Source organism: Lactuca virosa, chromosome 1 (assembly GCF_052849685.1).
Source record: "Lactuca virosa cultivar CGN04683 chromosome 1, Lactuca_virosa_CGN04683_v6, whole genome shotgun sequence".
Classification (NCBI taxonomy): domain Eukaryota; kingdom Viridiplantae; phylum Streptophyta; class Magnoliopsida; order Asterales; family Asteraceae; genus Lactuca; species Lactuca virosa.
In genome coordinates this window covers 263,874,774-263,899,795 of record NC_136426.1, presented here as the reverse complement: position 1 = coordinate 263,899,795, position 25,022 = coordinate 263,874,774, and the positions used below count along the sequence as shown (strand labels likewise).

The 25,022-nt window shown below is 47.2% G+C and overlaps 72 non-coding genes across 72 annotated transcripts; all 72 read right to left on the bottom strand.

Moving 5' to 3' along the window:
• Position 1: 1 nt before the first annotated feature.
• LOC145154443 (5S ribosomal RNA) lies at positions 2-120 on the bottom strand. Its single transcript, XR_013734915.1, has one exon. It is a non-coding gene; the product is annotated as a 5S ribosomal RNA (ribosomal RNA).
• A 230-nt stretch (positions 121-350) lies between these two features.
• On the bottom strand, positions 351-469 carry LOC145152090 (5S ribosomal RNA). The gene has a single exon (XR_013732626.1). It is a non-coding gene; the product is annotated as a 5S ribosomal RNA (ribosomal RNA).
• A 230-nt stretch (positions 470-699) lies between these two features.
• On the bottom strand, positions 700-818 carry LOC145152089 (5S ribosomal RNA). The gene has a single exon (XR_013732625.1). It is a non-coding gene; the product is annotated as a 5S ribosomal RNA (ribosomal RNA).
• A 229-nt stretch (positions 819-1,047) lies between these two features.
• LOC145148526 (5S ribosomal RNA) lies at positions 1,048-1,166 on the bottom strand. The gene has a single exon (XR_013729407.1). It is a non-coding gene; the product is annotated as a 5S ribosomal RNA (ribosomal RNA).
• Positions 1,167-1,398: 232 nt separating this feature from the next.
• LOC145152088 (5S ribosomal RNA) lies at positions 1,399-1,517 on the bottom strand. The gene has a single exon (XR_013732624.1). It is a non-coding gene; the product is annotated as a 5S ribosomal RNA (ribosomal RNA).
• Positions 1,518-1,747: 230 nt separating this feature from the next.
• Positions 1,748-1,866, bottom strand: LOC145145944 (5S ribosomal RNA). The gene has a single exon (XR_013726894.1). It is a non-coding gene; the product is annotated as a 5S ribosomal RNA (ribosomal RNA).
• A 230-nt stretch (positions 1,867-2,096) lies between these two features.
• On the bottom strand, positions 2,097-2,215 carry LOC145153634 (5S ribosomal RNA). Its single transcript, XR_013734133.1, has one exon. It is a non-coding gene; the product is annotated as a 5S ribosomal RNA (ribosomal RNA).
• A 231-nt stretch (positions 2,216-2,446) lies between these two features.
• On the bottom strand, positions 2,447-2,565 carry LOC145136492 (5S ribosomal RNA). The gene has a single exon (XR_013720491.1). It is a non-coding gene; the product is annotated as a 5S ribosomal RNA (ribosomal RNA).
• A 237-nt stretch (positions 2,566-2,802) lies between these two features.
• On the bottom strand, positions 2,803-2,921 carry LOC145144485 (5S ribosomal RNA). The gene has a single exon (XR_013725494.1). It is a non-coding gene; the product is annotated as a 5S ribosomal RNA (ribosomal RNA).
• Positions 2,922-3,151: 230 nt separating this feature from the next.
• LOC145152086 (5S ribosomal RNA) lies at positions 3,152-3,270 on the bottom strand. Its single transcript, XR_013732622.1, has one exon. It is a non-coding gene; the product is annotated as a 5S ribosomal RNA (ribosomal RNA).
• Positions 3,271-3,501: 231 nt separating this feature from the next.
• On the bottom strand, positions 3,502-3,620 carry LOC145154660 (5S ribosomal RNA). The gene has a single exon (XR_013735124.1). It is a non-coding gene; the product is annotated as a 5S ribosomal RNA (ribosomal RNA).
• Positions 3,621-3,850: 230 nt separating this feature from the next.
• Positions 3,851-3,969, bottom strand: LOC145152085 (5S ribosomal RNA). Its single transcript, XR_013732621.1, has one exon. It is a non-coding gene; the product is annotated as a 5S ribosomal RNA (ribosomal RNA).
• Positions 3,970-4,206: 237 nt separating this feature from the next.
• Positions 4,207-4,325, bottom strand: LOC145155008 (5S ribosomal RNA). Its single transcript, XR_013735471.1, has one exon. It is a non-coding gene; the product is annotated as a 5S ribosomal RNA (ribosomal RNA).
• A 230-nt stretch (positions 4,326-4,555) lies between these two features.
• On the bottom strand, positions 4,556-4,674 carry LOC145148679 (5S ribosomal RNA). The gene has a single exon (XR_013729552.1). It is a non-coding gene; the product is annotated as a 5S ribosomal RNA (ribosomal RNA).
• Positions 4,675-4,898: 224 nt separating this feature from the next.
• On the bottom strand, positions 4,899-5,017 carry LOC145138495 (5S ribosomal RNA). The gene has a single exon (XR_013721553.1). It is a non-coding gene; the product is annotated as a 5S ribosomal RNA (ribosomal RNA).
• A 230-nt stretch (positions 5,018-5,247) lies between these two features.
• LOC145139125 (5S ribosomal RNA) lies at positions 5,248-5,366 on the bottom strand. The gene has a single exon (XR_013721836.1). It is a non-coding gene; the product is annotated as a 5S ribosomal RNA (ribosomal RNA).
• A 236-nt stretch (positions 5,367-5,602) lies between these two features.
• On the bottom strand, positions 5,603-5,721 carry LOC145155354 (5S ribosomal RNA). The gene has a single exon (XR_013735799.1). It is a non-coding gene; the product is annotated as a 5S ribosomal RNA (ribosomal RNA).
• Positions 5,722-5,955: 234 nt separating this feature from the next.
• LOC145149287 (5S ribosomal RNA) lies at positions 5,956-6,074 on the bottom strand. The gene has a single exon (XR_013730137.1). It is a non-coding gene; the product is annotated as a 5S ribosomal RNA (ribosomal RNA).
• A 231-nt stretch (positions 6,075-6,305) lies between these two features.
• LOC145154442 (5S ribosomal RNA) lies at positions 6,306-6,424 on the bottom strand. Its single transcript, XR_013734914.1, has one exon. It is a non-coding gene; the product is annotated as a 5S ribosomal RNA (ribosomal RNA).
• Positions 6,425-6,654: 230 nt separating this feature from the next.
• Positions 6,655-6,773, bottom strand: LOC145152084 (5S ribosomal RNA). Its single transcript, XR_013732620.1, has one exon. It is a non-coding gene; the product is annotated as a 5S ribosomal RNA (ribosomal RNA).
• Positions 6,774-7,003: 230 nt separating this feature from the next.
• On the bottom strand, positions 7,004-7,122 carry LOC145152083 (5S ribosomal RNA). Its single transcript, XR_013732619.1, has one exon. It is a non-coding gene; the product is annotated as a 5S ribosomal RNA (ribosomal RNA).
• Positions 7,123-7,351: 229 nt separating this feature from the next.
• Positions 7,352-7,470, bottom strand: LOC145146567 (5S ribosomal RNA). Its single transcript, XR_013727505.1, has one exon. It is a non-coding gene; the product is annotated as a 5S ribosomal RNA (ribosomal RNA).
• Positions 7,471-7,702: 232 nt separating this feature from the next.
• LOC145152082 (5S ribosomal RNA) lies at positions 7,703-7,821 on the bottom strand. The gene has a single exon (XR_013732618.1). It is a non-coding gene; the product is annotated as a 5S ribosomal RNA (ribosomal RNA).
• A 229-nt stretch (positions 7,822-8,050) lies between these two features.
• LOC145145943 (5S ribosomal RNA) lies at positions 8,051-8,169 on the bottom strand. The gene has a single exon (XR_013726893.1). It is a non-coding gene; the product is annotated as a 5S ribosomal RNA (ribosomal RNA).
• A 230-nt stretch (positions 8,170-8,399) lies between these two features.
• On the bottom strand, positions 8,400-8,518 carry LOC145153632 (5S ribosomal RNA). Its single transcript, XR_013734131.1, has one exon. It is a non-coding gene; the product is annotated as a 5S ribosomal RNA (ribosomal RNA).
• Positions 8,519-8,748: 230 nt separating this feature from the next.
• On the bottom strand, positions 8,749-8,867 carry LOC145136485 (5S ribosomal RNA). The gene has a single exon (XR_013720486.1). It is a non-coding gene; the product is annotated as a 5S ribosomal RNA (ribosomal RNA).
• Positions 8,868-9,104: 237 nt separating this feature from the next.
• LOC145144484 (5S ribosomal RNA) lies at positions 9,105-9,223 on the bottom strand. Its single transcript, XR_013725493.1, has one exon. It is a non-coding gene; the product is annotated as a 5S ribosomal RNA (ribosomal RNA).
• A 236-nt stretch (positions 9,224-9,459) lies between these two features.
• LOC145144483 (5S ribosomal RNA) lies at positions 9,460-9,578 on the bottom strand. Its single transcript, XR_013725492.1, has one exon. It is a non-coding gene; the product is annotated as a 5S ribosomal RNA (ribosomal RNA).
• Positions 9,579-9,808: 230 nt separating this feature from the next.
• On the bottom strand, positions 9,809-9,927 carry LOC145152080 (5S ribosomal RNA). Its single transcript, XR_013732616.1, has one exon. It is a non-coding gene; the product is annotated as a 5S ribosomal RNA (ribosomal RNA).
• A 231-nt stretch (positions 9,928-10,158) lies between these two features.
• Positions 10,159-10,277, bottom strand: LOC145154659 (5S ribosomal RNA). The gene has a single exon (XR_013735123.1). It is a non-coding gene; the product is annotated as a 5S ribosomal RNA (ribosomal RNA).
• Positions 10,278-10,496: 219 nt separating this feature from the next.
• Positions 10,497-10,615, bottom strand: LOC145152079 (5S ribosomal RNA). Its single transcript, XR_013732615.1, has one exon. It is a non-coding gene; the product is annotated as a 5S ribosomal RNA (ribosomal RNA).
• Positions 10,616-10,852: 237 nt separating this feature from the next.
• On the bottom strand, positions 10,853-10,971 carry LOC145155006 (5S ribosomal RNA). The gene has a single exon (XR_013735469.1). It is a non-coding gene; the product is annotated as a 5S ribosomal RNA (ribosomal RNA).
• A 230-nt stretch (positions 10,972-11,201) lies between these two features.
• LOC145148678 (5S ribosomal RNA) lies at positions 11,202-11,320 on the bottom strand. Its single transcript, XR_013729551.1, has one exon. It is a non-coding gene; the product is annotated as a 5S ribosomal RNA (ribosomal RNA).
• A 222-nt stretch (positions 11,321-11,542) lies between these two features.
• Positions 11,543-11,661, bottom strand: LOC145138489 (5S ribosomal RNA). Its single transcript, XR_013721549.1, has one exon. It is a non-coding gene; the product is annotated as a 5S ribosomal RNA (ribosomal RNA).
• A 230-nt stretch (positions 11,662-11,891) lies between these two features.
• LOC145155451 (5S ribosomal RNA) lies at positions 11,892-12,010 on the bottom strand. The gene has a single exon (XR_013735891.1). It is a non-coding gene; the product is annotated as a 5S ribosomal RNA (ribosomal RNA).
• Positions 12,011-12,246: 236 nt separating this feature from the next.
• On the bottom strand, positions 12,247-12,365 carry LOC145146586 (5S ribosomal RNA). Its single transcript, XR_013727523.1, has one exon. It is a non-coding gene; the product is annotated as a 5S ribosomal RNA (ribosomal RNA).
• A 233-nt stretch (positions 12,366-12,598) lies between these two features.
• Positions 12,599-12,717, bottom strand: LOC145149286 (5S ribosomal RNA). Its single transcript, XR_013730136.1, has one exon. It is a non-coding gene; the product is annotated as a 5S ribosomal RNA (ribosomal RNA).
• A 231-nt stretch (positions 12,718-12,948) lies between these two features.
• LOC145154441 (5S ribosomal RNA) lies at positions 12,949-13,067 on the bottom strand. The gene has a single exon (XR_013734913.1). It is a non-coding gene; the product is annotated as a 5S ribosomal RNA (ribosomal RNA).
• A 229-nt stretch (positions 13,068-13,296) lies between these two features.
• On the bottom strand, positions 13,297-13,415 carry LOC145152077 (5S ribosomal RNA). Its single transcript, XR_013732614.1, has one exon. It is a non-coding gene; the product is annotated as a 5S ribosomal RNA (ribosomal RNA).
• A 237-nt stretch (positions 13,416-13,652) lies between these two features.
• Positions 13,653-13,771, bottom strand: LOC145152076 (5S ribosomal RNA). The gene has a single exon (XR_013732613.1). It is a non-coding gene; the product is annotated as a 5S ribosomal RNA (ribosomal RNA).
• Positions 13,772-14,009: 238 nt separating this feature from the next.
• On the bottom strand, positions 14,010-14,128 carry LOC145149285 (5S ribosomal RNA). Its single transcript, XR_013730135.1, has one exon. It is a non-coding gene; the product is annotated as a 5S ribosomal RNA (ribosomal RNA).
• Positions 14,129-14,359: 231 nt separating this feature from the next.
• LOC145154440 (5S ribosomal RNA) lies at positions 14,360-14,478 on the bottom strand. The gene has a single exon (XR_013734912.1). It is a non-coding gene; the product is annotated as a 5S ribosomal RNA (ribosomal RNA).
• A 230-nt stretch (positions 14,479-14,708) lies between these two features.
• On the bottom strand, positions 14,709-14,827 carry LOC145152075 (5S ribosomal RNA). The gene has a single exon (XR_013732612.1). It is a non-coding gene; the product is annotated as a 5S ribosomal RNA (ribosomal RNA).
• Positions 14,828-15,064: 237 nt separating this feature from the next.
• Positions 15,065-15,183, bottom strand: LOC145152074 (5S ribosomal RNA). Its single transcript, XR_013732611.1, has one exon. It is a non-coding gene; the product is annotated as a 5S ribosomal RNA (ribosomal RNA).
• Positions 15,184-15,420: 237 nt separating this feature from the next.
• Positions 15,421-15,539, bottom strand: LOC145148496 (5S ribosomal RNA). Its single transcript, XR_013729378.1, has one exon. It is a non-coding gene; the product is annotated as a 5S ribosomal RNA (ribosomal RNA).
• Positions 15,540-15,769: 230 nt separating this feature from the next.
• Positions 15,770-15,888, bottom strand: LOC145152073 (5S ribosomal RNA). The gene has a single exon (XR_013732610.1). It is a non-coding gene; the product is annotated as a 5S ribosomal RNA (ribosomal RNA).
• Positions 15,889-16,118: 230 nt separating this feature from the next.
• LOC145152072 (5S ribosomal RNA) lies at positions 16,119-16,237 on the bottom strand. Its single transcript, XR_013732609.1, has one exon. It is a non-coding gene; the product is annotated as a 5S ribosomal RNA (ribosomal RNA).
• Positions 16,238-16,467: 230 nt separating this feature from the next.
• Positions 16,468-16,586, bottom strand: LOC145135167 (5S ribosomal RNA). The gene has a single exon (XR_013719639.1). It is a non-coding gene; the product is annotated as a 5S ribosomal RNA (ribosomal RNA).
• Positions 16,587-16,823: 237 nt separating this feature from the next.
• On the bottom strand, positions 16,824-16,942 carry LOC145152071 (5S ribosomal RNA). Its single transcript, XR_013732608.1, has one exon. It is a non-coding gene; the product is annotated as a 5S ribosomal RNA (ribosomal RNA).
• A 230-nt stretch (positions 16,943-17,172) lies between these two features.
• LOC145144044 (5S ribosomal RNA) lies at positions 17,173-17,291 on the bottom strand. The gene has a single exon (XR_013725065.1). It is a non-coding gene; the product is annotated as a 5S ribosomal RNA (ribosomal RNA).
• A 227-nt stretch (positions 17,292-17,518) lies between these two features.
• On the bottom strand, positions 17,519-17,637 carry LOC145138483 (5S ribosomal RNA). Its single transcript, XR_013721546.1, has one exon. It is a non-coding gene; the product is annotated as a 5S ribosomal RNA (ribosomal RNA).
• Positions 17,638-17,868: 231 nt separating this feature from the next.
• LOC145154823 (5S ribosomal RNA) lies at positions 17,869-17,987 on the bottom strand. The gene has a single exon (XR_013735288.1). It is a non-coding gene; the product is annotated as a 5S ribosomal RNA (ribosomal RNA).
• A 236-nt stretch (positions 17,988-18,223) lies between these two features.
• Positions 18,224-18,342, bottom strand: LOC145155353 (5S ribosomal RNA). The gene has a single exon (XR_013735798.1). It is a non-coding gene; the product is annotated as a 5S ribosomal RNA (ribosomal RNA).
• A 230-nt stretch (positions 18,343-18,572) lies between these two features.
• On the bottom strand, positions 18,573-18,691 carry LOC145146449 (5S ribosomal RNA). Its single transcript, XR_013727394.1, has one exon. It is a non-coding gene; the product is annotated as a 5S ribosomal RNA (ribosomal RNA).
• A 231-nt stretch (positions 18,692-18,922) lies between these two features.
• Positions 18,923-19,041, bottom strand: LOC145152070 (5S ribosomal RNA). Its single transcript, XR_013732607.1, has one exon. It is a non-coding gene; the product is annotated as a 5S ribosomal RNA (ribosomal RNA).
• Positions 19,042-19,273: 232 nt separating this feature from the next.
• Positions 19,274-19,392, bottom strand: LOC145152068 (5S ribosomal RNA). The gene has a single exon (XR_013732605.1). It is a non-coding gene; the product is annotated as a 5S ribosomal RNA (ribosomal RNA).
• A 237-nt stretch (positions 19,393-19,629) lies between these two features.
• Positions 19,630-19,748, bottom strand: LOC145152067 (5S ribosomal RNA). The gene has a single exon (XR_013732604.1). It is a non-coding gene; the product is annotated as a 5S ribosomal RNA (ribosomal RNA).
• Positions 19,749-19,978: 230 nt separating this feature from the next.
• LOC145152648 (5S ribosomal RNA) lies at positions 19,979-20,097 on the bottom strand. Its single transcript, XR_013733176.1, has one exon. It is a non-coding gene; the product is annotated as a 5S ribosomal RNA (ribosomal RNA).
• A 221-nt stretch (positions 20,098-20,318) lies between these two features.
• LOC145138472 (5S ribosomal RNA) lies at positions 20,319-20,437 on the bottom strand. The gene has a single exon (XR_013721543.1). It is a non-coding gene; the product is annotated as a 5S ribosomal RNA (ribosomal RNA).
• Positions 20,438-20,667: 230 nt separating this feature from the next.
• LOC145137925 (5S ribosomal RNA) lies at positions 20,668-20,786 on the bottom strand. Its single transcript, XR_013721279.1, has one exon. It is a non-coding gene; the product is annotated as a 5S ribosomal RNA (ribosomal RNA).
• A 230-nt stretch (positions 20,787-21,016) lies between these two features.
• Positions 21,017-21,134, bottom strand: LOC145149871 (5S ribosomal RNA). Its single transcript, XR_013730711.1, has one exon. It is a non-coding gene; the product is annotated as a 5S ribosomal RNA (ribosomal RNA).
• Positions 21,135-21,355: 221 nt separating this feature from the next.
• Positions 21,356-21,474, bottom strand: LOC145154091 (5S ribosomal RNA). Its single transcript, XR_013734574.1, has one exon. It is a non-coding gene; the product is annotated as a 5S ribosomal RNA (ribosomal RNA).
• A 230-nt stretch (positions 21,475-21,704) lies between these two features.
• LOC145152066 (5S ribosomal RNA) lies at positions 21,705-21,823 on the bottom strand. Its single transcript, XR_013732603.1, has one exon. It is a non-coding gene; the product is annotated as a 5S ribosomal RNA (ribosomal RNA).
• Positions 21,824-22,048: 225 nt separating this feature from the next.
• On the bottom strand, positions 22,049-22,167 carry LOC145152065 (5S ribosomal RNA). Its single transcript, XR_013732602.1, has one exon. It is a non-coding gene; the product is annotated as a 5S ribosomal RNA (ribosomal RNA).
• A 230-nt stretch (positions 22,168-22,397) lies between these two features.
• On the bottom strand, positions 22,398-22,516 carry LOC145152064 (5S ribosomal RNA). Its single transcript, XR_013732601.1, has one exon. It is a non-coding gene; the product is annotated as a 5S ribosomal RNA (ribosomal RNA).
• Positions 22,517-22,753: 237 nt separating this feature from the next.
• LOC145155352 (5S ribosomal RNA) lies at positions 22,754-22,872 on the bottom strand. Its single transcript, XR_013735797.1, has one exon. It is a non-coding gene; the product is annotated as a 5S ribosomal RNA (ribosomal RNA).
• Positions 22,873-23,104: 232 nt separating this feature from the next.
• LOC145143735 (5S ribosomal RNA) lies at positions 23,105-23,223 on the bottom strand. The gene has a single exon (XR_013724765.1). It is a non-coding gene; the product is annotated as a 5S ribosomal RNA (ribosomal RNA).
• Positions 23,224-23,456: 233 nt separating this feature from the next.
• LOC145143660 (5S ribosomal RNA) lies at positions 23,457-23,575 on the bottom strand. The gene has a single exon (XR_013724689.1). It is a non-coding gene; the product is annotated as a 5S ribosomal RNA (ribosomal RNA).
• Positions 23,576-23,805: 230 nt separating this feature from the next.
• On the bottom strand, positions 23,806-23,924 carry LOC145155115 (5S ribosomal RNA). The gene has a single exon (XR_013735571.1). It is a non-coding gene; the product is annotated as a 5S ribosomal RNA (ribosomal RNA).
• Positions 23,925-24,154: 230 nt separating this feature from the next.
• LOC145152063 (5S ribosomal RNA) lies at positions 24,155-24,273 on the bottom strand. The gene has a single exon (XR_013732600.1). It is a non-coding gene; the product is annotated as a 5S ribosomal RNA (ribosomal RNA).
• Positions 24,274-24,494: 221 nt separating this feature from the next.
• On the bottom strand, positions 24,495-24,613 carry LOC145152061 (5S ribosomal RNA). Its single transcript, XR_013732599.1, has one exon. It is a non-coding gene; the product is annotated as a 5S ribosomal RNA (ribosomal RNA).
• A 230-nt stretch (positions 24,614-24,843) lies between these two features.
• On the bottom strand, positions 24,844-24,962 carry LOC145140666 (5S ribosomal RNA). The gene has a single exon (XR_013722233.1). It is a non-coding gene; the product is annotated as a 5S ribosomal RNA (ribosomal RNA).
• Between the last annotated feature and the right edge of the window lie 60 nt (positions 24,963-25,022).

Below are 25,022 nucleotides of genomic sequence, written 5' to 3'. Positions count from 1 at the left end.
GCGGGTGCAACACGAGGACTTCCCAGGGGGTCACCCATCCTAGTACTACTCTCGCCCAAGCACGCTTAACTGCGGAGTTCTGATGGGATCCGGTGCATTAGTGCTGGTATGATCGCACCCGAAATACTATCCATGCTTATTGCTTTTATGTCTTAAAAGACGCAGAACCTCCTTTGTTTTCGTAAGCGAGGCGTGGGACCCACGTGACCGATCGGCTCCGTTCCAAAAATACGAAAACCATGAACCATGAAGCGGAGGCCACCCGAGCATAGAAATAGCAAGAAAGAAAAAAAAAACAAAAAAAAACCGCACGTAAAATCTAAAAAAACGCAAACGGGCAACGAAAAAGTGGGGTGCAACACGAGGACTTCCCAGGGGGTCACCCATCCTAGTACTACTCTCGCCCAAGCACGCTTAACTGCGGAGTTCTGATGGGATCCGGTGCATTAGTGCTGGTATGATCGCACCCGAAATACTATCCGTGCTTATTGCTTTTATGTCTTAAAAGACGCAGAACCTCCTTTGTTTTCGTACGCGAGGCGTGGGACCCACGTGACCGATCGGCTCCGTTCCAAAAATACGAAAACCATCAACCATGAAGCGGAGGCCACCCGAGCATAGAAACAGCAAGAAAGAAACAAAAACAAAAAAAAACAGCACGTAAAATCTAAAAAAAACGCAAACGGGCAACGAAAAAGTGGGGTGCAACACGAGGACTTCCCAGGGGGTCACCCATCCTAGTACTACTCTCGCCCAAGCACGCTTAACTGCGGAGTTCTGATGGGATCCGGTGCATTAGTGCTGGTATGATCGCACCCGAAATACTATCCGTGCTTATTGCTTTTATGTCTTAAAAGACGCAGAACCTCCTTTGTTTTCGTACGCGAGGCGTGGGACCCACGTGACCGATCGGCTCCGTTCCAAAAATACGAAAACCATCAACCATGAAGCGGAGGCCACCCGAGCATAGAAACAGCAAGAAAGAAACAAAAACAAAAAAAACAGCACGTAAAATCTAAAAAAAACGCAAACGGGCAACGAAAAAGTGGGGTGCAACACGAGGACTTCCCAGGGGGTCACCAATCCTAGTACTACTCTCGCCCCAGCACGCTTAACTGCGGAGTTCTGATGGGATCTGGTGCATTAGTGCTGGTATGATCGCACCCGAAATACTATCCATGCTTATTGCTTTTATGTCTTAAAAGACGCAAAACCTCCTTTGTTTTCGTACGCGAGGCGTGGGACCCACGAGACCGATCGGCTCCGTTCCAAAAATACGAAAACCATGAACCATGAAGCGGAGGCCACCCGAGCATAGAAATAGCAAGAAAGAAAAAAAAACAAAAAAAAAAAAACTGCACGTAAAATCTAAAAAAACGCAAACGGGCAACGAAAAAAGGGGTGCAACACGAGGACTTCCCAGGGGGTCACCCATCCTAGTACTACTCTCGCCCAAGCACGCTTAACTGCGGAGTTCTGATGGGATCCGGTGCATTAGTGCTGGTATGATCGCACCCGAAATACTATCAATGCTTATTGCTTTTATGTCTTAAAAGACGCAGAACCTCCTTTGTTTTCGTAAGCGAGGCGTGGGACCCACGTGACCGATCGGCTCCGTTCCAAAAATACGAAAACCATGAACCATGAAGCGGAGGCCACCCGAGCATAGAAATAGCAAGAAAGAAAAAAAAAACAAAAAAAAACCGCACGTAAAATCTAAAAAAACGCAAACGGGCAACGAAAAAGTGGGGTGCAACACGAGGACTTCCCAGGGGGTCACCCATTCTAGTACTACTCTCGCCCAAGCACGCTTAAGTGCGGAGTTCTGATGGGATCCGGTGCATTAGTGCTGGTATGATCGCACCCGAAATACTATCCGTGCTTATTGCTTTTATGTCTTAAAAGACGCAGAACCTCCTTTGTTTTCGTACGCGAGGCGTGGGACCCACGTGACCGATCGGCTCCGTTCCAAAAATACGAAAACCATCAACCATGAAGCGGAGGCCACCCGAGCATAGAAACAGCAAGAAAGAAACAAAAACAAAAAAAAACAGCACGTAAAATCTAAAAAAAACGCAAACGGGCAACGAAAAAGTGGGGTGCAACACGAGGACTTCCCAGGGGGTCACCCATCCTAGTACTACTCTCGCCCAAGCACGCTTAACTGCGGAGTTCTAATGGGATCCGGTGCATTAGTGCTGGTATGATCGCACCCGAAATATTATCCATGCTTATTGCTTTTATGTCTTAAAAGACGCAAAACCTCCTTTGTTTTCGTACGCGAGGCGTGGGACCCACGAGACCGATCGGCTCCGTTCCAAAAATACGAAAACCATGAACCATGAAGCGGAGGCCACCCGAGCATAGAAATAGCAAGAAAGAAAAAAAAAAACAAAAAAAAAACTGCACGTAAAATCTAAAAAAACGCAAACGGGCAACGAAAAAAGGGGTGCAACACGAGGACTTCCCAGGGGGTCACCCATCCTAGTACTACTCTCGACCAAGCACGCTTAACTGCGGAGTTCTGATGGGATCCGGTGCATTAGTGCTGGTATGATCGCACCCGAAATACTATCCATTCTTATTGCTTTTATGTCTTAAAAGACGCAGAACCTCCTTTGTTTTCCTACGCGAGGCATGGGACCCACGAGACCGATCGGGTCCGTTCCAAAAATACGAAAACCATGAACCATGAACCATGAAGCGGAGGCCACCCGAGCATAGAAATAGCAAGAAAGAAAAAAAAAACAAAAAAAAAACCGCACGTAAAATCTAAAAAAACGCAAACGGGCAACGAAAAAAGGGGTGCAACACGAGGACTTCCCAGGGGGTCACCCATCCTAGTACTACTCTCGCCCAAGCACGCTTAACTGCGGACTTCTGATGGGATCCGGTGCATTAGTGCCGGTATGATCGCACCCGAAATATTATCCATGCTTATTGCTTTTATGTCTTAAAAGACGCAGAACCTCCTTTGTTTTCGTACGCGAGGCGTGGGACCCACGAGACCGATCGGCTCCGTTCCAAAAATACGAAAACCATGTACCATGAAGCGGAGGCCACCCGAGCATAGAAATAGCAAGAAAGAAAAAAAAACAAAAAAAAAACCGCACGTAAAATCTAAAAAAACGCAAACGGGCAACGGAAAAGGGGGGTGCAACACGAGGACTTCCCAGGGGGTCACCCATCCTAGTACTACTCTCGCCCAAGCACGCTTAACTGCGGAGTTCTGATGGGATCCGGTGCATTAGTGCTGGTATGATCGCACCCGAAATACTATCCATGCTTATTGCTTTTATGTCTTAAAAGACGCAGAACCTCCTTTGTTTTCGTACGCGAGGCGTGGGACCCACGTGACCGATCGGCTCCGTTCCAAAAATACGAAAACCATGAACCATGAAGCGGAGGCTACCCGAGCATAGAAACAGCAAGAAAGAAACAAAAACAAAAAAAAAACAGCACGTAAAATCTAAAAAAAACGCAAACGGGCAACGAAAAAGGGGGGTGCAACACGAGGACTTCACAGGGGGTCACCCATCCTAGTACTACTCTCGCCCAAGCACGCTTAACTGCGGAGTTCTGATGGGATCCGGTGCATTAGTGCTGGTATGATCGCACCCGAAATACTATTCATGATTATTGCTTTTATGTCTTAAAAGACGCAGAACCTCCTTTGTTTTCGTACAAGAGGCGTGGGACCCACGAGACCGATCGGCTCCGTTCCAAAAATACGAAAACCATGAACCATGAAGCGGAGGCCACCCGAGCATAGAAATAGCAAGAAAGAAAAAAAAAACAAAAAAAAAACTGCACGTAAAATCTAAAAAAACGCAAACGGGCAACGAAAAAAGGGGTGCAACACGAGGACTTCCCAGGGGGTCACCCATCCTAGTACTACTCTCGCCCAAGCACGCTTAACTGCGGAGTTCTGATGGGATCCGGTGCATTAGTGCTGGTATGATCGCACCCGAAATACTATCCATGCTTATTGCTTTTATGTCTTAAAAGACGCAGAACCTCCTTTGTTTTCCTACGCGAGGCGTGGGACCCACGAGACCGATCGGGTCCGTTCCAAAAATACGAAAACCATGAACCATGAACCATGAAGCGGAGGCCACCCGAGCATAGAAATAGCAAGAAAGAAAAAAAAAACAAAAAAAAAACCGCACGTAAAATCTAAAAAAACGCAAACGGGCAACGAAAAAAGGGGTGCAACACGAGGACTTCCCAGCGGGTCACCCATCCTAGTACTACTCTCGCCCAAGCACGCTTAACTGCGGAGTTCTGATGGGATCCGGTGCATTAGTGCTGGTATGATCGCACCCGAAATACTATCCATGCTTATTGCTTTTATGTCTTAAAAGACGCAGAACCTCCTTTGTTTTCGTAAGCGAGGCGTGGGACCCACGTGACCGATCGGCTCCGTTCCAAAAATACGAAAACCATGAACCATGAAGCGGAGGCCACCCGAGCATAGAAATAGCAAGAAAGAAAAAAAAAACAAAAAAAAAACCGCACGTAAAATCTAAAAAAACGCAAACGGGCAACGAAAAAAGGGGTGCAACACGAGGACTTCCCAGGGGGTCACCCATCCTAGTACTACTCTCGCACAAGCACGCTTAACTGCGGACTTCTGATGGGATCCGGTGCATTAGTGCCGGTATGATCGCACCCGAAATATTATCCATTCTTATTGCTTTTATGTCTTAAAAGAAGCAGAACCTCCTTTGTTTTCGTACGCGAGGCGTAGGACCCACGTGACCGATCGGCTCCGTTCCAAAAATACGAAAACCATCAACCATGAAGCGGAAGCCACCCGAGCATAGAAACAGCAAGAAAGAAAAAAAAAAAAACCGCACGTAAAATCTAAAAAAAACGCAAACGGGCAACGAAAAAGGGGGGTGCAACACGAGGACTTCCCAGGGGGTCACCCATCCTAGTACTACTCTCGCCCAAGCACGCTTAACTGCGGAGTTCTGATAGGATCCGGTGCATTAGTGCTGGTATGATCGCACCCGAAATACTATTCATGATTATTGCTTTTATGTCTTAAAAGACGCAGAACCTCCTTTGTTTTCGTACGCGAGGCGTGGGACCCACGAGACCGATCGGCTCCGTTCCAAAAATACGAAAACCATGAACCATGAAGCGGAGGCCACCCGAGCATAGAAATAGCAAAAAAGAAAAAAAAACAAAAAAAAACCGCACGTAAAATCTAAAAAAAACGCAAACGGGCAACGAAAAAGGGGGGTGCAACACGAGGACTTCCCAGGGGGTCACCCATCCTAGTACTACTCTCGCCCAAGCACGCTTAACTGCGGAGTTCTGACGGGATCCGGTGCATTAGTGCTGGTACGATCGCACCCGAAATACTATCCATGCTTATTGCTTTTATGTCTTAAAAGACGCAGAACCTCCTTTGTTTTCGTACGCGAGGCGTGGGACCCACGAGACCGATCGGCTCCGTTCCAAAAATACGAAAACCATCAACCATGAACCATGAGGCGGAGGCCACCCGACCATAGAAATAGCAAGAAAGAAAAAAAAACAAAAAAAAAACCGCACGTAAAATCTAAAAAAACGCAAACGGGCAACGAAAAAAGGGGTGCAACACGAGGACTTCCCAGGGGGTCACCCATCCTAGTACTACTCTCGCCCAAGCACGCTTAACTGCGGAGTTCTGATGGAATCCGGTGCATTAGTGCTGGTATGATCGCACCCGAAATACTATTCATGATTATTGCTTTTATGTCTTAAAAGACGCAGAACCTCCTTTGTTTTCGTACGCGAGGCGTGGGACCCACGTGACCGATCGGCTCCGTTCCAAAAATACGAAAACCATGAACCATGAAGCGGAGGCCACCCGAGCATAGAAATAGCAAGAAAGAAAAAAAAACAAAAAAAAAAAAAACCGCACGTAAAATCTAAAAAAACGCAAACGGGCAACGAAAAAAGGGGGTGCAACATGAGGACTTCCCAGCGGGTCACCCATCCTAGTACTACTCTCGCCCAAGCACGCTTAACTGCGGAGTTTTGATGGGATCCGGTGCATTAGTGCTGGTATGATCGCACCCGAAATACTATCCATGCTTATTGCTTTTATGTCTTAAAAGACGCAGAACCTCCTTTGTTTTCCTACGCGAGGCGTGGGACCCACGTGACCGATCGGCTCCGTTCCAAAAATACGAAAACCATGAACCATGAAGCGGAGGCTACCCGAGCATAGAAACAGCAAGAAAGAAACAAAAACAAAAAAAAAACAGCACGTAAAATCTAAAAAAAACGCAAACGGGCAACGAAAAAGGCGGGTGCAACACGAGGACTTCCCAGGGGGTCACCCATCCTAGTACTACTCTCGCCCAAGCACGCTTAACTGCGGAGTTCTGATGGGATCCGGTGCATTAGTGCTGGTATGATCGCACCCGAAATACTATCCATGCTTATTGCTTTTATGTCTTAAAAGACGCAGAACCTCCTTTGTTTTCGTAAGCGAGGCGTGGGACCCACGTGACCGATCGGCTCCGTTCCAAAAATACGAAAACCATGAACCATGAAGCGGAGGCCACCCGAGCATAGAAATAGCAAGAAAGAAAAAAAAAACAAAAAAAAACCGCACGTAAAATCTAAAAAAACGCAAACGGGCAACGAAAAAGTGGGGTGCAACACGAGGACTTCCCAGGGGGTCACCCATCCTAGTACTACTCTCGCCCAAGCACGCTTAACTGCGGAGTTCTGATGGGATCCGGTGCATTAGTGCTGGTATGATCGCACCCGAAATACTATCCGTGCTTATTGCTTTTATGTCTTAAAAGACGCAGAACCTCCTTTGTTTTCGTACGCGAGGCGTGGGACCCACGTGACCGATCGGCTCCGTTCCAAAAATACGAAAACCATCAACCATGAAGCGGAGGCCACCCGAGCATAGAAACAGCAAGAAAGAAACAAAAACAAAAAAAAACAGCACGTAAAATCTAAAAAAAACGCAAACGGGCAACGAAAAAGTGGGGTGCAACACGAGGACTTCCCAGGGGGTCACCCATCCTAGTACTACTCTCGCCCAAGCACGCTTAACTGCGGAGTTCTGATGGGATCCGGTGCATTAGTGCTGGTATGATCGCACCCGAAATACTATCCGTGCTTATTGCTTTTATGTCTTAAAAGACGCAGAACCTCCTTTGTTTTCGTACGCGAGGCGTGGGACCCACGTGACCGATCGGCTCCGTTCCAAAAATACGAAAACCATCAACCATGAAGCGGAGGCCACCCGAGCATAGAAACAGCAAGAAAGAAACAAAAACAAAAAAAACAGCACGTAAAATCTAAAAAAAACGCAAACGGGCAACGAAAAAGTGGGGTGCAACACGAGGACTTCCCAGGGGGTCACCAATCCTAGTACTACTCTCGCCCCAGCACGCTTAACTGCGGAGTTCTGATGGGATCCGGTGCATTAGTGCTGGTATGATCGCACCCGAAATACTATCCATGCTTATTGCTTTTATGTCTTAAAAGACGCAAAACCTCCTTTGTTTTCGTACGCGAGGCGTGGGACCCACGAGACCGATCGGCTCCGTTCCAAAAATACGAAAACCATGAACCATGAAGCGGAGGCCACCCGAGCATAGAAATAGCAAGAAAGAAAAAAAAACAAAAAAAAAAAAACTGCACGTAAAATCTAAAAAAACGCAAACGGGCAACGAAAAAAGGGGTGCAACACGAGGACTTCCCAGGGGGTCACCCATCCTAGTACTACTCTCGCCCAAGCACGCTTAACTGCGGAGTTCTGATGGGATCCGGTGCATTAGTGCTGGTATGATCGCACCCGAAATACTATCCATGCTTATTGCTTTTATGTCTTAAAAGACGCAGAACCTCCTTTGTTTTCGTAAGCGAGGCGTGGGACCCACGTGACCGATCGGCTCCGTTCCAAAAATACGAAAACCATGAACCATGAAGCGGAGGCCACCCGAGCATAGAAATAGCAAGAAAGAAAAAAAAACAAAAAAAAACCGCACGTAAAATCTAAAAAAACGCAAACGGGCAACGAAAAAGTGGGGTGCAACACGAGGACTTCCCAGGGGGTCACCCATTCTAGTACTACTCTCGCCCAAGCACGCTTAAGTGCGGAGTTCTGATGGGATCCGGTGCATTAGTGCTGGTATGATCGCACCCGAAATACTATCCGTGCTTATTGCTTTTATGTCTTAAAAGACGCAGAACCTCCTTTGTTTTCGTACGCGAGGCGTGGGACCCACGTGACCGATCGGCTCCGTTCCAAAAATACGAAAACCATCAACCATGAAGCGGAGGCCACCCGAGCATAGAAACAGCAAGAAAGAAACAAAAACAAAAAAAAACAGCACGTAAAATCTAAAAAAAACGCAAACGGGCAACGAAAAAGTGGGGTGCAACACGAGGACTTCCCAGGGGGTCACCCATCCTAGTACTACTCTCGCCCAAGCACGCTTAACTGCGGAGTTCTAATGGGATCCGGTGCATTAGTGCTGGTATGATCGCACCCGAAATATTATCCATGCTTATTGCTTTTATGTCTTAAAAGACGCAAAACCTCCTTTGTTTTCGTACGCGAGGCGTGGGACCCACGAGACCGATCGGCTCCGTTCCAAAAATACGAAAACCATGAACCATGAAGCGGAGGCCACCCGAGCATAGAAATAGCAAGAAAGAAAAAAAAAACAAAAAAAAAACTGCACGTAAAATCTAAAAAAACGCAAACGGGCAACGAAAAAAGGGGTGCAACACGAGGACTTCCCAGGGGGTCACCCATCCTAGTACTACTCTCGACCAAGCACGCTTAACTGCGGAGTTCTGATGGGATCCGGTGCATTAGTGCTGGTATGATCGCACCCGAAATACTATCCATTCTTATTGCTTTTATGTCTTAAAAGACGCAGAACCTCCTTTGTTTTCCTACGCGAGGCATGGGACCCACGAGACCGATCGGGTCCGTTCCAAAAATACGAAAACCATGAACCATGAACCATGAAGCGGAGGCCACCCGAGCATAGAAATAGCAAGAAAGAAAAAAAAAACAAAAAAAAAACCGCACGTAAAATCTAAAAAAACGCAAACGGGCAACGAAAAAAGGGGTGCAACACGAGGACTTCCCAGGGGGTCACCCATCCTAGTACTACTCTCGCCCAAGCACGCTTAACTGCGGACTTCTGATGGGATCCGGTGCATTAGTGCCGGTATGATCGCACCCGAAATATTATCCATGCTTATTGCTTTTATGTCTTAAAAGACGCAGAACCTCCTTTGTTTTCCTACGCGAGGCATGGGACCCACGAGACCGATCGGGTCCGTTCCAAAAATACGAAAACCATGAACCATGAACCATGAAGCGGAGGCCACCCGAGCATAGAAATAGCAAGAAAGAAAAAAAAACAAAAAAAAAACCGCACGTAAAATCTAAAAAAACGCAAACGGGCAACGAAAAAAGGGGTGCAACACGAGGACTTCCCAGGGGGTCACCCATCCTAGTACTACTCTCGCCCAAGCACGCTTAACTGCGGACTTCTGATGGGATCCGGTGCATTAGTGCCGGTATGATCGCACCCGAAATATTATCCATGCTTATTGCTTTTATGTCTTAAAAGACGCAGAACCTCCTTTGTTTTCGTACGCGAGGCGTGGGACCCACGAGACCGATCGGCTCCGTTCCAAAAATACGAAAACCATGTACCATGAAGCGGAGGCCACCCGAGCATAGAAATAGCAAGAAAGAAAAAAAAACAAAAAAAAAACCGCACGTAAAATCTAAAAAAACGCAAACGGGCAACGGAAAAGGGGGGTGCAACACGAGGACTTCCCAGGGGGTCACCCATCCTAGTACTACTCTCGCCCAAGCACGCTTAACTGCGGAGTTCTGATGGGATCCGGTGCATTAGTGCTGGTATGATCGCACCCGAAATACTATCCATGCTTATTGCTTTTATGTCTTAAAAGACGCAGAACCTCCTTTGTTTTCGTACGCGAGGCGTGGGACCCACGTGACCGATCGGCTCCGTTCCAAAAATACGAAAACAATGAACCATGAAGCGGAGGCTACCCGAGCATAGAAACAGCAAGAAAGAAACAAAAACAAAAAAAAAACAGCACGTAAAATCTAAAAAAAACGCAAACGGGCAACGAAAAAGGGGGGTGCAACACGAGGACTTCACAGGGGGTCACCCATCCTAGTACTACTCTCGCCCAAGCACGCTTAACTGCGGAGTTCTGATGGGATCCGGTGCATTAGTGCTGGTATGATCGCACCCGAAATACTATTCATGATTATTGCTTTTATGTCTTAAAAGACGCAGAACCTCCTTTGTTTTCGTACAAGAGGCGTGGGACCCACGAGACCGATCGGCTCCGTTCCAAAAATACGAAAACCATGAACCATGAAGCGGAGGCCACCCGAGCATAGAAATAGCAAGAAAGAAAAAAAAAACTGCACGTAAAATCTAAAAAAACGCAAACGGGCAACGAAAAAAGGGGTGCAACACGAGGACTTCCCAGGGGGTCACCCATCCTAGTACTACTCTCGCCCAAGCACGCTTAACTGCGGAGTTCTGATGGGATCCGGTGCATTAGTGCTGGTATGATCGCACCCGAAATACTATCCATGCTTATTGCTTTTATGTCTTAAAAGACGCAGAACCTCCTTTGTTTTCCTACGCGAGGCGTGGGACCCACGAGACCGATCGGGTCCGTTCCAAAAATACGAAAACCATGAACCATGAACCATGAAGCGGAGGCCACCCGAGCATAGAAATAGTAAGAAAGAAAAAAAAAACAAAAAAAAAACCGCACGTAAAATCTAAAAAAACGCAAACGGACAACGAAAAAAGGGGTGCAACACGAGGACTTCCCAGCGGGTCACCCATCCTAGTACTACTCTCGCCCAAGCACGCTTAACTGCGGAGTTCTGATGGGATCCGGTGCATTAGTGCTGGTATGATCGCACCCGAAATACTATCCATGCTTATTGCTTTTATGTCTTAAAAGACGCAGAACCTCCTTTGTTTTCGTAAGCGAGGCGTGGGACCCACGTGACCGATCGGCTCCGTTCCAAAAATACGAAAACCATGAACCATGAAGCGGAGGCCACCCGAGCATAGAAATAGCAAGAAAGAAAAAAAAAACAAAAAAAAAACCGCACGTAAAATCTAAAAAAACGCAAACGGGCAACGAAAAAAGGGGTGCAACACGAGGACTTCCCAGGGGGTCACCCATCCTAGTACTACTCTCGCACAAGCACGCTTAACTGCGGACTTCTGATGGGATCCGGTGCATTAGTGCCGGTATGATCGCACCCGAAATATTATCCATTCTTATTGCTTTTATGTCTTAAAAGAAGCAGAACCTCCTTTGTTTTCGTACGCGAGGCGTAGGACCCACGTGACCGATCGGCTCCGTTCCAAAAATACGAAAACCATCAACCATGAAGCGGAAGCCACCCGAGCATAGAAACAGCAAGAAAGAAAAAAAAAAACCGCACGTAAAATCTAAAAAAAACGCAAACGGGCAACGAAAAAGGGGGGTGCAACACGAGGACTTCCCAGGGGGTCACCCATCCTAGTACTACTCTCGCCCAAGCACGCTTAACTGCGGAGTTCTGATAGGATCCGGTGCATTAGTGCTGGTATGATCGCACCCGAAATACTATTCATGATTATTGCTTTTATGTCTTAAAAGACGCAGAACCTCCTTTGTTTTCGTACGCGAGGCGTGGGACCCACGAGACCGATCGGCTCCGTTCCAAAAATACGAAAACCATGAACCATGAAGCGGAGGCCACCCGAGCATAGAAATAGCAAAAAAGAAAAAAAAACAAAAAAAAACCGCACGTAAAATCTAAAAAAAACGCAAACGGGCAACGAAAAAGGGGGGTGCAACACGAGGACTTCCCAGGGGGTCACCCATCCTAGTACTACTCTCGCCCAAGCACGCTTAACTGCGGAGTTCTGATGGGATCCGGTGCATTAGTGCTGGTACGATCGCACCCGAAATACTATCCATGCTTATTGCTTTTATGTCTTAAAAGACGCAGAACCTCCTTTGTTTTCGTACGCGAGGCGTGGGACCCACGAGACCGATCGGCTCCGTTCCAAAAATACGAAAACCATCAACCATGAACCATGAGGCGGAGGCCACCCGACCATAGAAATAGCAAGAAAGAAAAAAAAACAAAAAAAAAACCGCACGTAAAATCTAAAAAAACGCAAACGGGCAACGAAAAAAGGGGTGCAACACGAGGACTTCCCAGGGGGTCACCCATCCTAGTACTACTCTCGCCCAAGCACGCTAAACTGCGGAGTTCTGATGGAATCCGGTGCATTAGTGCTGGTATGATCGCACCCGAAATACTATTCATGATTATTGCTTTTATGTCTTAAAAGACGCAGAACCTCCTTTGTTTTCGTACGCGAGGCGTGGGACCCACGTGACCGATCGGCTCCGTTCCAAAAATACGAAAACCATGAACCATGAAGCGGAGGCCACCCGAGCATAGAAATAGCAAGAAAGAAAAAAAAACAAAAAAAAAAAAACCGCACGTAAAATCTAAAAAAACGCAAACGGGCAACGAAAAAAGGGGGTGCAACATGAGGACTTCCCAGCGGGTCACCCATCCTAGTACTACTCTCGCCCAAGCACGCTTAACTGCGGAGTTTTGATGGGATCCGGTGCATTAGTGCTGGTATGATCGCACCCGAAATACTATCCATGCTTATTGCTTTTATGTCTTAAAAGACGCAGAACCTCCTTTGTTTTCCTACGCGAGGCGTGGGACCCACGTGACCGATCGGCTCCGTTCCAAAAATACGAAAACCATGAACCATGAAGCGGAGGCTACCCGAGCATAGAAACAGCAAGAAAGAAACAAAAACAAAAAAAAAACAGCACGTAAAATCTAAAAAAAACGCAAACGGGCAACGAAAAAGGCGGGTGCAACACGAGGACTTCCCAGGGGGTCACCCATCCTAGTACTACTCTCGCCCAAGCACGCTTAACTGCGGAGTTCTGATGGGATCCGGTGCATTAGTGCTGGTATGATCGCACCCGAAATACTATTCATGATTATTGCTTTTATGTCTTAAAAGACGCAGAACCTCCTTTGTTTTCGTACGCGAGGCGTGGGACCCACGAGACCGATCGGCTCCGTTCCAAAAATACGAAAACCATGAACCATGAAGCGGAGGCCACCCGAGCATAGAAATAGCAAGAAAGAAAAAAAAACAAAAAAAAAACTGCACGTAAAATCTAAAAAAACGCAAACGGGCAACGAAAAAAGGGGTGCAACACGAGGACTTCCCAGGGGGTCACCCATCCTAGTACTACTCTCGCCCAAGCACGCTTAACTGCGGAGTTCTGATGGGATCCGGTGCATTAGTGCTGGTATGATCGCACCCGAAATACTATCCATGCTTATTGCTTTTATGTCTTAAAAGACGCAGAACCTCCTTTGTTTTCCTACGCGAGGCGTGGGACCCACGAGACCGATCGGGTCCGTTCCAAAAATACGAAAACCATGAACCATGAACCATGAAGCGGAGGCCACCCGAGCATAGAAATAGCAAGAAAGAAAAAAAAAACAAAAAAAAAACCGCACGTAAAATCTAAAAAAACGCAAACGGGCAACGAAAAAAGGGGTGCAACACGAGGACTTCCCAGGGGGTCACCCATCCTAGTACTACTCTCGCCCAAGCACGCTTAACTGCGGAGTTCTGATGGGATCCGGTGCATTAGTGCTGGTATGATCGCACCCGAAATACTATCCATGCTTATTGCTTTTATGTCTTAAAAGACGCAGAACCTCCTTTGTTTTCCTACGCGAGGCGTGGGACCCACGAGACCGATCGGGTCCGTTCCAAAAATACGAAAACCATGAACCATGAACCATGAAGCGGAGGCCACCCGAGCATAGAAATAGCAAGAAAGAAAAAAAAAACAAAAAAAAAACCGCACGTAAAATCTAAAAAAACGCAAACGGGCAACGAAAAAAGGGGGTGCAACATGAGGACTTCCCAGCGGGTCACCCATCCTAGTACTACTCTCGCCCAAGCACGCTTAACTGCGGAGTTTTGATGGGATCCGGTGCATTAGTGCTGGTATGATCGCACCCGAAATACTATCCATGCTTATTGCTTTTATGTCTTAAAAGACGCAGAACCTCCTTTGTTTTCCTACGCGAGGCGTGGGACCCACGTGACCGATCGGCTCCGTTCCAAAAATACGAAAACCATGAACCATGAAGCGGAGGCTACCCGAGCATAGAAACAGCAAGAAAGAAACAAAAACAAAAAAAAAACAGCACGTAAAATCTAAAAAAAACGCAAACGGGCAACGAAAAAGGCGGGTGCAACACGAGGACTTCCCAGGGGGTCACCCATCCTAGTACTACTCTCGCCCAAGCACGCTTAACTGCGGAGTTCTGATGGGATCCGGTGCATTAGTGCTGGTATGATCGCACCCGAAATACTATTCATGATTATTGCTTTTATGTCTTAAAAGACGCAGAACCTCCTTTGTTTTCGTACGCGAGGCGTGGGACCCACGAGACCGATCGGCTCCGTTCCAAAAATACGAAAACCATGAACCATGAAGCGGAGGCCACCCGAGCATAGAAATAGCAAGAAAGAAAAAAAAAACAAAAAAAAAACTGCACGTAAAATCTAAAAAAACGCAAACGGGCAACGAAAAAAGGGGTGCAACACGAGGACTTCCCAGGGGGTCACCCATCCTAGTACTACTCTCGCCCAAGCACGCTTAACTGCGGAGTTCTGATGGGATCCGGTGCATTAGTGCTGGTATGATCGCACCCGAAATACTATCCATGCTTATTGCTTTTATGTCTTAAAAGACGCAGAACCTCCTTTGTTTTCCTACGCGAGGCGTGGGACCCACGAGACCGATCGGGTCCGTTCCAAAAATACGAAAACCATGAACCATGAACCATGAAGCGGAGGCCACCCGAGCATAGAAATAGCAAGAAAGAAAAAAAAAACAAAAAAAAAACCGCACGTAAAATCTAAAAAAACGCAAACGGGCAACGAAAAAAGGGGTGCAACACGAGGACTTCCCAGGGGGTCACCCATCCTAGTACTACTCTCGCCCAAGCACGCTTAACTGCGGAGTTCTGATGGGATCCGGTGCATTAGTGCTGGTATGATCGCACCCGAAATACTATCCATGCTTATTGCTTTTATGTCTTAAAAGACGCAGAACCTCCTTTGTTTTCCTACGCGAGGCGTGGGACCCACGAGACCGATCGGGTCCGTTCCAAAAATACGAAAACCATGAACCATGAACCATGAAGCGGAGGCCACCCGAGCATAGAAATAGCAAGAAAGAAAAAAAAAACAAAAAAAAAACCGCACGTAAAATCTAAAAAAACGCAAACGGGCAACGAAAAAAGGGGTGCAACACGAGGACTTCCCAGGGGGTCACCCATCCTAGTACTACTCTCGCCCAAGCACGCTTAACTGCGGACTTCTGATGGGATCCGGTGCATTAGTGCCGGTATGATCGTACCCGAAATATTATCCATGCTTATTGCTTTTATGTCTTAAAAGACGCAGAACCTCCTTTGTTTTCGTACGCGAGGCGTGGGACCCACGAGACCGATCGGCTCCGTTCCAAAAAGACGAAAACCATGTACCATGAAGCGGAGGCCACCCGAGCATAGAAATAGCAAGAAAGAAAAAAAAACAAAAAAAAAACCGCACGTAAAATCTAAAAAAACGCAAACGGGCAACGGAAAAGGGGGGTGCAACACGAGGACTTCCCAGGGGGTCACCCATCCTAGTACTACTCTCGCCCAAGCACGCTTAACTGCGGAGTTCTGATGGGATCCGGTGCATTAGTGCTGGTATGATCGCACCCGAAATACTATCCATGCTTATTGCTTTTATGTCTTAAAAGACGCAGAACCTCCTTTGTTTTCGTACGCGAGGCGTGGGACCCACGTGACCGATCGGCTCCGTTCCAAAAATACGAAAACCATGAACCATGAAGCGGAGGCTACCCGAGCATAGAAACAGCAAGAAAGAAACAAAAACAAAAAAAAACAGCACGGAAAATCTAAAAAAAACGCAAACGGGCAACGAAAAAGGGGGGTGCAACACGAGGACTTCCCAGGGGGTCACCCATCCTAGTACTACTCTCGCCCAAGCACGCTTAACTGCGGAGTTCTGATGGGATCCGGTGCATTAGTGCTGGTATGATCGCACCCGAAATACTATTCATGATTATTGCTTTTATGTCTTAAAAGACGCAGAACCTCCTTTGTTTTCGTACGCGAGGCGTGGGACCCACGAGACCGATCGGCTCCGTTCCAAAAATACGAAAACCATGAACCATGAAGCGGAGGCCACCCGAGCATAGAAATAGCAAGAAAGAAAAAAAAAACAAAAAAAAAACTGCACGTAAAATCTAAAAAAACGCAAACGGGCAACGAAAAAAGGGGTGCAACACGAGGACTTCCCAGGGGGTCACCCATCCTAGTACTACTCTCGCCCAAGCACGCTTAACTGCGGAGTTCTGATGGGATCCGGTGCATTAGTGCTGGTATGATCGCAGCCGAAATACTATCCATGCTTATTGCTTTTATGTCTTAAAAGACGCAGAACCTCCTTTGTTTTCCTACGCGAGGCGTGGGACCTACGAGACCGATCGGGTCCGTTCCAAAAATACGAAAACCATGAACCATGAACAATGAAGCGGAGGCCACCCGAGCATAGAAATAGCAAGAAAGAAAAAAAAAACAAAAAAAAAACCGCACGTAAAGTCTAAAAAAACGCAAACGGACAACGAAAAAAGGGGTGCAACACGAGGACTTCCCAGGGGGTCACCCATCCTAGTACTACTCTCGCCCAAGCACGCTTAACTGCGGAGTTCTGATGGGATCCGGTGCATTAGTGCTGGTATGATCGCACCCGAAATACTATCCATGCTTATTGCTTTTATGTCTTAAAAGACGCAGAACCTCCTTTGTTTTCGTAAGCGAGGCGTGGGACCCACGTGACCGATCGGCTCCGTTCCAAAAATACGAAAACCATGAACCATGAAGCGGAGGCCACCCGAGCATAGAAATAGCAAGAAAGAAAAAAAAAACAAAAAAAAAACCGCACGTAAAATCTAACAATACGCAAACGGGCAACGAAAAAAGGGGTGCAACACGAGGACTTCCCAGGGGGTCACCCATCCTAGTACTACTCTCGCCCAAGCACGCTTAACTGCGGACTTCTGATGGGATCCGGTGCATTAGTGCTGGTATGATCGCACCCGAAATAGTATCCATGCTTATTGCTTTTATGTCTTAAAAGACGCAGAACCTCCTTTGTTTTCGTACGCGAGGCGTGGGACCCACGTGACCGATCGGCTCCGTTCCAAAAATACGAAAACCATCAACCATGAAGCGGAAGCCACCCGAGCATAGAAACAGCAAGAAAGAAAAAAAAAAAAAAAACCGCACGTAAAATCTAAAGAAAACGCAAACGTGCAACGAAAAAGGGGGGTGCAACACGAGGACTTCCCAGGGGGTCACCCATCCTAGTACTACTCTCGCCCAAGCACGCTTAACTGCGGAGTTCTGATAGGATCCGGTGCATTAGTGCTGGTATGATCGCACCCGAAATACTATTCATGATTATTGCTTTTATGTCTTAAAAGACGCAGAACCTCCTTTGTTTTCGTACGCGAGGCGTGGGACCCACGAGACTGATCGGCTCCGTTCCAAAAATACGAAAACCATGAACCATGAAGCGGAGGCCACCCGAGCATAGAAATAGCAAAAAAGAAAAAAAAACAAAAAAAAAACCGCACGTAAAATCTAAAAAAAACGCAAACGGGCAACGAAAAAGGGGGGTGCAACACGAGGACTTCCTAGGGGGTCACCCATCCTAGTACTACTCTCGCCCAAGCACGCTTAACTGCGGAGTTCTGATGGGATCCGGTGCATTAGTGCTGGTATGATCGCACCCGAAATACTATCCATGCTTATTGCTTTTATGTCTTAAAAGACGCAGAACCTCCTTTGTTTTCGTACGCGAGGCGTGGGACCCACGAGACCGATCGGCTCCGTTCCAAAAATACGAAAACCATCAACCATGAACCATGAGGCGGAGGCCACCCGACCATAGAAATAGCAAGAAAGAAAAAAAAACAAAAAAAAAACCGCACGTAAAATCTAAAAAAACGCAAACGGGCAACGAAAAAAGGGGTGCAACACGAGGACTTCCCAGGGGGTCACCCATCCTAGTACTACTCTCGCCCAAGCACGCTTAACTGCGGAGTTCTGATGGAATCCGGTGCATTAGTGCTGGTATGATCGCACCCGAAATACTATTCATGATTATTGCTTTTATGTCTTAAAAGACGCAGAACCTCCTTTGTTTTCGTACGCGAGGCGTGGGACCCACGTGACCGATCGGCTCCGTTCCAAAAATACGAAAACCATGAACCATGAAGCGGAGGCCACCCGAGCATAGAAATAGCAAGAAAGAAAAAAAAAACAAAAAAAAAACCGCACGTAAAATCTAAAAAAACGCAAACGGGCAACGAAAAAAGGGGTGCAACACGAGGACTTCCCAGCGGGTCACCCATCCTAGTACTACTCTCGCCCAAGCACGCTTAACTGCGGAGTTTTGATGGGATCCGGTGCATTAGTGCTGGTATGATCGCACCCGAAATACTATCCATGCTTATTGCTTTTATGTCTTAAAAGACGCAGAACCTCCTTTGTTTTCCTACGCGAGGCGTGGGACCCACGTGACCGATCGGCTCCGTTCCAAAAATACGAAAACCATGAACCATGAAGCGGAGGCTACCCGAGCATAGAAACAGCAAGAAAGAAACAAAAACAAAAAAAAAACAGCACGTAAAATCTAAAAAAAACGCAAACGGGCAACGAAAAAGGGGGGTGCAACACGAGGACTTCCCAGGGGGTCACCCATCCTAGTACTACTCTCGCCCAAGCACGCTTAACTGCGGAGTTCTGATGGGATCCGGTGCATTAGTGCTGGTATGATCGCACCCGAAATACTATTCATGATTATTGCTTTTATGTCTTAAAAGACGCAGAACCTCCTTTGTTTTCGTACGCGAGGCGTGGGACCCACGAGACCGATCGGCTCCGTTCCAAAAATACGAAAACCATGAACCATGAAGCGGAGGCCACCCGAGCATAGAAATAGCAAGAAAGAAAAAAAAAAACAAAAAAAAAAACTGCACGTAAAATCTAAAAAAACGCAAACGGGCAACGAAAAAAGGGGTGCAACACGAGGACTTCCCAGGGGGTCACCCATCCTAGTACTACTCTCGCCCAAGCACGCTTAACTGCGGAGTTCTGATGGGATCCGGTGCATTAGTGCTGGTATGATCGCACCCGAAATACTATCCATGCTTATTGCTTTTATGTCTTAAAAGACGCAGAACCTCCTTTGTTTTCCTACGCGAGGCGTGGGACCCACGAGACCGATCGGGTCCGTTCCAAAAATACGAAAACCATGAACCATGAACCATGAAGCGGAGGCCACCCGAGCATAGAAATAGCAAGAAAGAAAAAAAAAACAAAAAAAAAACCGCACGTAAAATCTAAAAAAACGCAAACGGGCAACGAAAAAAGGGGTGCAACACGAGGACTTCCCAGGGGGTCACCCATCCTAGTACTACTCTCGCCCAAGCACGCTTAACTGCGGAGTTCTGATGGGATCCGGTGCATTAGTGCTGGTATGATCGCACCCGAAATACTATGCATGCTTATTGCTTTTATGTCTTAAAAGACGCAGAACCTCCTTTGTTTTCGTAAGCGAGGCGTGGGACCCACGTGACCGATCGGCTCCGTTCCAAAAATATGAAAACCATGAACCATGAAGCGGAGGCCACCCGAGCATAGAAATAGCAAGAAAGAAAAAAAAACAAAAAAAAACCGCACGTAAAATCTAAAAAAAACGCAAACAGGCAACGAAAAAGGAGGGTGCAACACGAGGACTTCCCAGGGGGTCACCCATCCTAGTACTACTCTCGCCCAAGCACGCTTAACTGCGGAGTTCTGATGGGATCCGGTGCATCAGTGCTGGTATGATCGCACCCGAAATACTATCCATGCTTATTGCTTTTATGTCTTAAAAGACGCAGAACCTCCTTTGTTTTCGTACGCGAGGCGTGGGACCCACGTGACCGATCGGCTCCGTTCCAAAAATACGAAAACCATCAACCATGAAGCGGAAGCCACCCGAGCATAGAAACAGCAAGAAAGAAAAAAAAAAACCGCACGTAAAATCTAAAAAAAACGCAAACGGGCAACGAAAAAGGGGGTGCAACACGAGGACTTCCCAGGGGGTCACCCATCCTAGTACTACTCTCGCCCAAGCACGCTTAACTGCGGAGTTCTGATAGGATCCGGTGCATTAGTGCTGGTATGATCGCACCCGAAATACTATTCATGATTATTGCTTTTATGTCTTAAAAGACGCAGAACCTCCTTTGTTTTCGTACGCGAGGCGTGGGACCCACGAGACCAATCGGCTCCGTTCCAAAAATACGAAAACCATGAACCATGAAGCGGAGGCCACCCGAGCATAGAAATAGCAAAAAAGAAAAAAAAACAAAAAATAACCGCACGTAAAATCTAAAAAAAACGCAAACGGGCAACGAAAAAGGGGGGTGCAACACGAGGACTTCCCAGGGGGTCACCTATCCTAGTACTACTCTCGCCCAAGCACGCTTAACTGCGGAGTTCTGATGGGATCCGGTGCATTAGTGCTGGTATGATCGCACCCGAAATACTATCCATGCTTATTGCTTTTATGTCTTAAAAGACGCAGAACCTCCTTTGTTTTCGTAAGCGAGGCGTGGGACCCACGTGACCGATCGGCTCCGTTCCAAAAATACGAAAACCATCAACCATAAAGCGGAGGCCACCCGAGCATAGAAATAGCAAGAAAGAAAAAAAAACAAAAAAAAACCGCACGTAAAATCTAAAAAAAACGCAAACAGGCAACGAAAAAGGGGGGTGCAACACGAGGACTTACCAGGGGTCACCCATGCTAGTACTACTCTCGCCCAAGCACACTTAACTGCGGAGTTCTGATGGGATCCGGTGCATTAGTGCTGGTATGATCGCACCCGAAATACTATCCATGCTTATTGCTTTTATGTCTTAAAAGACGCAGAACCTCCTTTGTTTTCGTACGCGAGGCGTGGGACCCACGTGACCGATCGGCTCCGTTGCAAAAATACGAAAACCATGAACCATGAAGCGGAGGCCACCCGAGCATAGAAATAGCAAGAAAGAAAAAAAAAAACCGCACGTAAAATCTAAAAAAACGCAAACGGGCAACGAAAAAGGGGGGTGCAACACGAGGACTTCCCAGGGGGTCACCCATCCTAGTACTACTCTCGCCCAAGCACACTTAACTGCGGAGTTCTGATGGGATCCGGTGCATTAGTGCTGGTATGATCGCACCCGAAATACTATTCATGATTATTGCTTTTATGTCTTAAAAGACGCAGAACCTCCTTTGTTTTCGTACGCGAGGCGTGGGACCCACGTGACCGATCGGCTCCGTTCCAAAAATACGAAAACCATGAACCATGAAGCGGAGGCCACCCGAGCATAGAAATAGCAAGAAAGAAAAAAAAACAAAAAAAAACCGCACGTAAAATCTAAAAAAAACGCAAACAGGCAACGAAAAAGGGGGGTGCAACACGAGGACTTCCCAGGGGGTCACCCATCCTAGTACTACTCTCGCCCAAGCACGCTTAACTGCGGAGTTCTGATGGGATCCGGTGCATTAGTGCTGGTATGATCGCACCCGAAATACTATCCATGCTTATTGCTTTTATGTCTTAAAAGACGCAGAACCTCCTTTGTTTTCGTACGCGAGGCGTGGGACCCACGTGACCGATCGGCTCCGTTCCAAAAATACGAAAACCATCAACCATGAAGCGGAGGCCACCCGAGCATAGAAACAGCAAGAAAGAAAAAAAAAAAAAACCGCACGTAAAATCTAAAAAAAACGCAAACGGGCAACGAAAAAGGGGGGTGCAACACGAGGACTTCCCAGGGGGTCACCCATCCTAGTACTACTCTCGCCCAAGCACGCTTAACTGCGGAGTTCTGATGGGATCCGGTGCATTAGTGCTGGTATGATCGCACCCGAAATACTATTAATGATTATTGCTTTTATTTCTTAAAAGACGCAGAACCTCCTTTGTTTTCGTACGCGAGGCATGGGACCTACGAGACCGATCGGCTCCGTTCCAAAAATACGAAAACCATGAACCATGAAGCGGAAGCCACCCGAGCATAGAAATAGCAAGAAAGAAAAAAAAACAAAAAAAAACCGCACGTAAAATCTAAAAAAAACGCAAACGGGCAACGAAAAAGGGGGGTGCAACACGAGGACTTCCCAGGGGGTCACCCATCCTAGTACTACTCTCGCCCAAGCACGCTTAACTGCGGAGTTCTGATGGGATCCGGTGCATTAGTGCTGGTATGATCGCACCCGAAATACTATCCATGCTTATTGCTTTTATGTCTTAAAAGACGCAGAACCTCCTTTGTTTTCGTACGCGAGGCGTGGGACCCACGAGACCGATCGGCTCCGTTCCAAAAATACGAAAACCATCAACCATGAACCATGAAGCGGGGGCCACCCGAGCATAGAAATAGCAAGAAAGAAAAAAAAAACAAAAAAAAAACCGCACGTAAAATCTAAAAAAACGCAAACGGGCAACGAAAAAAGGGGTGCAACACGAGGACTTCCCAGGGGGTCACCCATCCTAGTACTACTCTCGCCCAAGCACGCTTAACTGCGGAGTTCTGATGGAATCCGGTGCATTAGTGCTGGTATGATCGCACCCGAAATACTATTCATGATTATTGCTTTTATGTCTTAAAAGACGCAGAACCTCCTTTGTTTTTTCGTACGCGAGGCGTGGGACCCACGTGACCGATCGGCTCCGTTCCAAAAATACGAAAACCATGAACCATGAAGCGGAGGCCACCCGAGCATAGAAATAGCAAGAAAGAAAAAAAAAACAAAAAAAAAACCGCACGTAAAATCTAAAAAAACGCAAACGGGCAACGAAAAAAGGGGTGCAACACGAGGACTTCCCAGGGGGTCACCCATCCTAGTACTACTCTCGCCCAAGCACGCTTAACTGCGGAGTTTTGATGGGATCCGGTGCATTAGTGCTGGTATGATCGCACCCGAAATACTATCCATGCTTATTGCTTTTATGTCTTAAAAGACGCAGAACCTCCTTTGTTTTCGTAAGCGAGGCGTGGGACCCACGTGACCGATCGGCTCCGTTCCAAAAATACGAAAACCATGAACCATGAAGCGGAGGCCACCCGAGCATAGAAATAGCAAGAAAGAAAAAAAAACAAAAAAAAAAAAACCGCACGTAAAATCTAAAAAAACGCAAACGGGCAACGAAAAGAGGGGGTGCAACACGAGGACTTCCCAGGGGGTCACCCATCCTAGTACTACTCTCGCCCAAGCACACTTAACTGCGGAGTTCTGATGGGATCCGGTGCATTAGTGCTGGTATGATCCCACCCGAAATATTATCCATGCTTATTGCTTTTATGTCTTAAAAGACGCAGAACCTCCTTTGTTTTCGTACGCGAGGCGTGGGACCCACGTGACCGATCGGCTCCGTTCCAAAAATACGAAAACCATGAACCATGAAGCGGAGGCCACCCGAGCATAGAAATAGCAAGAAAGAAAAAAAAACAAAAAAAAAACGCACGTAAAATCTAAAAAAAACGCAAACAGGCAACGAAAAAGGGGGGTGCAACACGAGGACTTCCCAGGGGGTCACCCATCCTAGTACTACTCTCGCCCAAGCACGCTTAACTGCAGAGTTCTGATGGGATCCGGTGCATTAGTGCTGGTATGATCGCACCCGAAATACTATCCATGCTTATTGCTTTTATGTCTTAAAAGACGCAGAACCTCCTTTCTTTTTGTAAGCGAGGCGTGGGACCCACGTGACCGATCGGCTCCGTTCCAAAAATTCGAAAACCATGAACCATGAAGCGGAGGCCACCCGAGCATAGAAATAGCAAGAAAGAAAAAAAAACAAAAAAAAACCGCACGTAAAATCTAAAAAAAACGCAAACGGGCAACGAAAAAGGGGGGTGCAACACGAGGACTTCCCAGGGGGTCACCCATCCTAGTACTACTCTCGCCCAAGCACGCTTAACTGCGGAGTTCTGATGGGATCCGGTGCATTAGTGCTGGTATGATCGCACCCGAAATACTATCCATGCTTATTGCTTTTATGTCTTAAAAGACGCAGAACCTCCTTTGTTTTCGTACGCGAGGCGTGGGACCCACGTGACCGATCGGCTCCGTTCCAAAAATACGAAAACCATCAACCATGAAGCGGAGGCCACCCGAGCATAGAAACAGCAAGAAAGAAAAAAAAAACCGCACGTAAAATCTAAAAAAAACGCAAACGGGCAACGAAAAAGGGGGGTGCAACACGAGGACTTCCCAGGGGGTCACCCATCCTAGTACTACTCTCGCCCAAGCACGCTTAACTGCGGAGTTCTGATGGGATCCGGTGCATTAGTGCTGGTATGATCGCACCCGAAATACTATTCATGATTATTGCTTTTATGTCTTAAAAGACGCAGAACCTCCTTTGTTTTCGTACGCGAGGCGTGGGACCCACGAGACCGATCGGCTCCGTTCCAAAAATACGAAAACCATGAACCATGAAGCGGAGGCCACCCGAGCATAGAAATAGCAAGAAAGAAAAAAAAACAAAAAAAAACCGCACGTAAAATCTAAAAAAAACGCAAACGGGCAACGAAAAAGGGGGGTGCAACACGAGGACTTCCCAGGGGGTCACCCATCCTAGTACTACTCTCGCCCAAGCAAGCTTAACTGCGGAGTTCTGATGGGATCCGGTGCATTAGTGCTGGTATGATCGCACCCGAAATACTATCCATGCTTATTGCTTTTATGTCTTAAAAGACGCAGAACCTCCTTTGTTTT